This window comes from Cibotium barometz, chromosome 15 (genome assembly GCF_041138505.1).
Source record: "Cibotium barometz isolate CiBa-2024 chromosome 15, ASM4113850v1, whole genome shotgun sequence".
NCBI classification, from domain to species: domain Eukaryota; kingdom Viridiplantae; phylum Streptophyta; class Polypodiopsida; order Cyatheales; family Cibotiaceae; genus Cibotium; species Cibotium barometz.
In genome coordinates, this window is record NC_141060.1 from 9,698,065 (window position 1) to 9,704,425 (window position 6,361).

The window sequence follows — 6,361 nt, forward strand, 5'->3', positions numbered from 1 at the left end:
AAAGTTTTTTCACGTGTACTTTGTCTCGGAGAGAATCACAAAATCAAGTTTAGACATAGGCCTATTTATGAATGCTGGAGAGAGAGAGAGAGAGAGAGAGAGAGAGAGAGAGAGAGAGAGAGAGAGGGTACGTGGTCGACAAAAGCCCTCCCCCTTCTTTTTCATTGTACCAACCTATTATGGAGTTAGCCCAATGTTAAAACTATTGTAACATGGGCTTATAAATAAATGATGTCTCGACAACCCCACATGAGCATGTGTGTGTGTGTGTGTGGGGGGGGAGAGAGAGAGAGAGAGAGAGAGAGAGAGAGAGAGAGAGAGAGAGAGAGACATTAGGGAAAACCTTTCGGGTTTGGTGAGTGACGGAGATTCCATGTTTGAATTCAAGATGCCATCTCAAGCATGACTAATCGAGAGTGTAAGTTTTGCATCGTGTAAGTTTTTGTCATGTACATGTGCTCAAGCTTATGTATGTATATCTTTAGTGCAACATCACGTTCCCTTATGTCCTGGAGGGAATCTGAAAATCAAGTTTAGACATAGGCATATATATCAATACTCCTAAAGGTGGTCTATCCCTAGTTGATTACGTTGTGAAGAGAGTGTGGCTAAGAGAAAGGATCTCAAGGCTTATCATACAATAATCGAAGGGATTCATTCCACATGCCAGGAGCATCATCATCAGTCAATGATCACACATTGCTTGATGCCTTGTTTTGTAATGGTACTACACACACATTGAGAAAGAATACATATATATGCGTATGCATGATAATGCGGCACGTTCCTTCGTTTTTACAAAAAGGATTATTATGATTTAAAAAAAACTAGAATCCTTAGGTACCCTTATCCTCTTGATTGCTTGCACCTGTCCATTGTCCAACGTACTTTGAAAGAACGTGTATACTTCCTTCCATTCACGTATAATTATCTTGAAGCACTTGAATGAAGATGGACACTGCAACCCATACCATTTCTGGTCTGTTCCTCACAGCTCTTCGTATGCGTGTCTTTCTCAAGTATATATGAATAGCTTATAGAGCTTGAACGAGCATGAACATTAAGCCTATGATTATACTCGACGTGAGGAATCGTTGGACATCGATAGAGCAGAGTACATCACAAGGTAGATAATTCCAAATTCATTACGACATTTGAATCTGAGTTACATGTCATTCATCAAGTCATAAGATTTTCGAGCTCGTTTGTGTGAGTGAAGTCGATCATTAGTCCTACGTATTGATTTGTGTGATACAAAACTCATTTTCAAATGTGGTAATGAATTTGTAATTTTCCAATTTGTGAGGTACTTTTGAATCCCTATGGAACATAAGAACAGGCTTCAAGCTCATCAATTTGCGAATGTCAGTCTAGCATTTCTTCCAAGTATGCTTTCAGATTCATGTTCATTCGAGCATCTCAAATATGCTCTATGCCCAAGCACTCACACAATCTTGTTTTACAAGCTTCAGAGCATGGAGTGCACTTGGTTTTGATGAGATGATGATGATGATGTGTGTGTGTGTGTGTGTGTGTGTGTGTGTGTGTGTGTGAGAGAGAGAGAGAGAGAGAGAGAGAGAGAGAGAGAGAGAGAGAGAAAGAGAGATGTACCTACTTGCGTTTATGCACCCGTGTGTCAACACAGCAAAAAGCACAAGCTCTAATCAACCTGTATAGGCTTTGTGATTGTAGTGGTTGGACCTTTCAACACACACATCCATCGATTGCCGATCCTTCTTGCCTATGTTGCTTTCTAGCTTCTTGCGCTCTACTGGGGTTGTGCGCTTCGCTTGCTTTCTCTCACATAAATACCACGTTAATGTTCCTCTTGTATGTAAGGAACTTTGATGATATGCCCGGTGTGCTTGTTGATTCTCACACAAAAAAACGAGGAGAAGTTGAAATCCACAAGAAAACCCACGAATCACAGGTTGCCAAAATCCATCTTCTTTGTAGACACGCTTGGTGTCACAATGCTTTTTAGCAAAGAGAACTTTGGTGATATGCTCAGGGTGTTTTTGATTCACACACAAAAAAACGAGGAGAAGTTGAAATCCCCAAGAAAACCCACGAATCGCAAGTTGCCAAAATCCATCTTTCTTCTTGGTGTCGCACGGAAAAGCTTTTTAGCAAAGAGGCAACATCATCTTTTTAGCAAAGAGGCAACATCATCGTCTTCTTCGTATGGGTGTCTTTCTCAAGTATATATGAACAACTTATAGAGCTTGAACGAGCATGAACATCAAACCTATGATTATACTCGACATGAGGAATCACTGGACATTGATAGAGCAGAGTACATCGCAAGGTAGATAATTCCAACTTTCATCGCAAGGTAGATACTTCCAACTTTCATTACCACATTTGAATCAAAGTTACATGTCATTCATCAAGTCATAAAATTTTCGAGCTCGTTTGTATGAGTGAAGTATTAAAGAAAACCATACATAAATTATGGCGAGTTGGCACAGTTCTCCCCGAAATTCAATAAACATAGGAGAACGTGCCCTTCCCCCATTTCCCAAATAGCAATTTCGATATTGAAAGTGGACCAAAACACCTTCAGTGTTGAAGGCGGCCATTAGTCCTACGTATTGATTTGTGTGATACAAAACTCATTTTCAAATGTGGCAATCAATTTGTAATTTTCCGATTTGCGAGGTACTTTTGAATCCCTATGGAATATAAGAACAGGCTTCAAGCTCATCAATTGCAAATGTCAGTCTAGCATTTCTTCCAAGTATGCTTTCAGATTCATGTTCATTCGAGCATTTCAAATATGCTCTACACTACACGAAGTATCTTGCCCAAGCACTCACACAATCTAGTTTTACGAGCATGGAGTGCATTTGGTTTTGATGATGATAATGTGTGTGTGTGTCTGCGTGAGAGAGAGAGAGTACCTACTTGCGTTTATGCACCGGTGTCAGCACACCAAAAAGCACAAGCTCTAATCGACCTGTACAGGCTTTGTGATTGTAGTGGTTGGACCTTTCAACACACACATCCATCGATTGTAGTGGTTGGACCTTTCAACACACACATCCATGGATTTTGCCGATCCTTCTTGCCTATGTTGCTTTCTAGCTTCTTGCGCTCTATTGGGGTTGTGCGCTTCGCTTGCTTTCTCTCACATAAATACCACGTTAATGTTCCTCTTGTATGTAAGGAACTTTGATGATATGCCCGGTGTGCTTGTTGATTCACACAAAAAAACGAGGAGAAGTTGAAATCCACAAGAAAACCCACGAATCACAGGTTGCCAAAATCCATCTTCTTTGTAGACACGCTTGGTGTCGCGATGCTTTTTAGCAAAGAGAACTTTGGTGATATGCTCAGGGTGCTTTTGATTCACACACAAAAAAACGAGGAGAAGTTGAAATCCCCAAGAAAACCCACGAATCGCAAGTTGCCAAAATCCATCTTTCTTCTTGGTGTCACGCGGCGATGCTTTTTAGCAAAGAGGCAACATCGTCTTCGCTGAGCTTTCATGGAAGCAAGAACCACCGCTCTCTTTCTATCTCCTACACGAAGGCGAGAGGCTTTCATGTGGGGCTCACCAAAAATATGAGGGCTCTTTTGTTGGGACCAAGCACCGCGTAGAGTCTCACTCGATCAGAAAGCTGGAAACCCCATTGTTTCTCATAAAATACACACAAGCTTTTTACATCAATCAGCGCAGCATATTGCCCCAAGATTATTGTGCGCGAGCTTTTGAAGGAAAGTTTTTTGAGCTATTTTTAGGAAGCTTGTTATTTAACGAGCTTTTCAAGAAATTTCGGTAATTTATTTTTATTAACATGCCACGTGGTTTTCTCTCCTTTCATGCTTTTTTGCAAAGATGTTAGGCTACCCAAGGTAAGGAAAATCCCAAGCTCATGGACAAGAGAAGGGAGGTTAAGTCCCACACCGAGAGTAGGATGTGGGACATAGGTCGATTTATCAACGAGAGAGAGAGAGAGAGAGAGAGAGAGAGAGAGAGAGAGAGAGAGAGGATCATTTTAATGTGTAGAAAATACTTAAAGGGTCTATGTGAGACTAAAATATGTCATATATGATCGTTAGGGATGATCCACCTCGAGACTGAAAAACGTAGCTCCTAGGAGATCTAAAGACTGTTAATGGCTTCTTTTTCCTGCTCTGCTGGCGAATATCGTAGCTCTTAGGAGGGCGGGCAAAGAACGCTTGATTCAAATGGGAGACCGTCATTTTGCTATTGTTTTTCCTAGCAGTATCATCAGCCCCACCACCAACGACGACCGATGTCGCACGATGACTTGTTTTGTTTTATTATTATTATTATGTTGATTAAAGAAAAAAGAAAAATCCCAAGCTCATGGTGGGCAAGAGAGAAAAGGGAGGGAGGTTTATTATTAGTCCCACATCGAGAGTAGGATGTAAAACGCTTAACCTAGAGGATGCCAAACGGGAACCAGCAAGAGCTTCATCCCGGGTGCAGTAGCGCCTTCGATCCGCGTCAGCGGAGGGACGTGGGCTGGGATCGGACGCGTGGCGCCGCTGTGCAGGACCGGTTGCTGGCACATCTTGTGGCGCGCCCATCTCCAAGCCTGGAGTGGAGGTATTGGCACCTTGCCGGAGGGTGAGGTTGTCTGCCATTCCCTGCAGTGGGGGGGACCGCGTGTCAGGCCGGGAACGGAGCAACGATTACCCCCCTCTCCCGGCAGTGGAGGGATAACGCCAGCCCTCGTGCGGCTGCCGACCATCCTCACGCCGCCGCCACTGCGAACCCCAGCCTTTTTCTAATTCTCTTTTCCAATTAATTATTTAAATATATCTTTTTATTAGAAAAACAAAAATAAAAAGTAACTTCTCCCTGCTGCTTGCAGACACCCTGAAGAGCGATAGAGGAGAGCGCTCGCTCTTCTTCTATAGAGAGAGAGAGAGAGAGAGAGAGAGAGAGAGGTACCAGTTTTTCTTTTGCGTTTTTGTTTGGTTGTGGGTCTTTTTGTTTGCAGGGACAAAAACGACTCGGGCACAGAGCTATAGCTAGGCACCCACCTTGGTGGATATATATATATATGTAATGCCAATCGTGGCTTTTTGGCCATAGCTCAAAAGGTAGGTGTCAGTTGGCTAGCTGGGCCGCATGGCAAGGAAGAAGCCATGTTTGTTTTGTTTGTTTTTTTGGGGGTTTAAGGGGGCTTCTCCCATGCCACATTGTCATACATGTCAGAAAAGACACCCCCTACTGTTTGTTGGTGGCTGGCGGTTGTGGAGTACATGATGCTGAGATTGCTAAAAAGAGGGGACTCTGGTGGACAGAGAGCTCAACACCACAGTAAGTCTCAGACAAGCTTTTGGATTTTGTGGACTGCACTGATTGTAGGCAGGCATGGGCATGATCAAAGCGCATTAAGTACAAGCATTTCAAGGGTGTCTTGAGAAATGCTGTCTCACGTTTGTTGGCAGCTTGGGGAAGCATACAAGCATAGACATTGGCCACTAAAGCCACGTTCAAGGAGGTCCATCACACGGACATCGTGTTGGATCCAGGCCTTGCAAGGGCTAGTAGGCCCGGCAACCACATACTGAGGCGACCGCGACCAAGAGTCCAGTTGTTGTTGCAACCATACATGGATGGAGGCTTTGGTTCTGTGGGCGACCACAACCACCACACATTTGAGGGGACCTTCACAATCATTGGGCTGGAACTCGGCTACAGGGGACCTGAAGCTATTGAGACAGCGCAGGAATCAAATCCCTTTCTCCTTATTTATCACTCCATGGCTATGGTGTGAGCTAATGAAGGTATTCTTCACTGCAGAGATGAAACCTCTTACCAATTGGACTACCACCCTGTTGTTGGCAATATGAGAGCTTTTGGAAACAGGTTTTGATGTTTGCAACATCCATATTCTAAAAAAGAATGGCAAGCTCAGGGCATGCGTGGATTTGAAGAAGGTCAGTGTGGCAATGCGGACACATCATTGCCCTTAGCATATATTGAGCATGTTTTGGAAAGAGTGGTAGTAGGGGGGGGGGGGGGGGGGCAGAAGCTTACAACTTTTTGGATGCATTTTGGGATACAATCAAGTGTCCATGGCCCCTAACGATCAATATAAAATAGTATTCACAACAACTACATGGGGAACGTTTCCTTACAAAGTCATGCCGTTCAGCTTGACCAATGCTCTGGTGATATTCCAGAGGTTAATGTGTACTACATTCAAAGACTACTTACAAAAGTGGTTGGAAATATTTATAGATGATCTCTGTGCACATTTACGATGGAAGGCAAACTCAGATTGCCTAAGAAAGATATCTCAAAGTAAAATTTGAATTGCATATCCTTGAACCCTTTGAAGTGTCAATTCTGGGTAAAACATGGTGTGATATTGGG

At 43.2% G+C, this 6,361-nt stretch overlaps 1 pseudogene; it reads left to right on the forward strand.

Annotated features, from left to right (window-relative positions):
- Nucleotides 1–4,552: 4,552 nt before the first annotated feature.
- On the forward strand, nucleotides 4,553–4,699 carry LOC147630949 (signal recognition particle RNA; annotated as a pseudogene).
- Nucleotides 4,700–6,361: the final 1,662 nt, after the last annotated feature.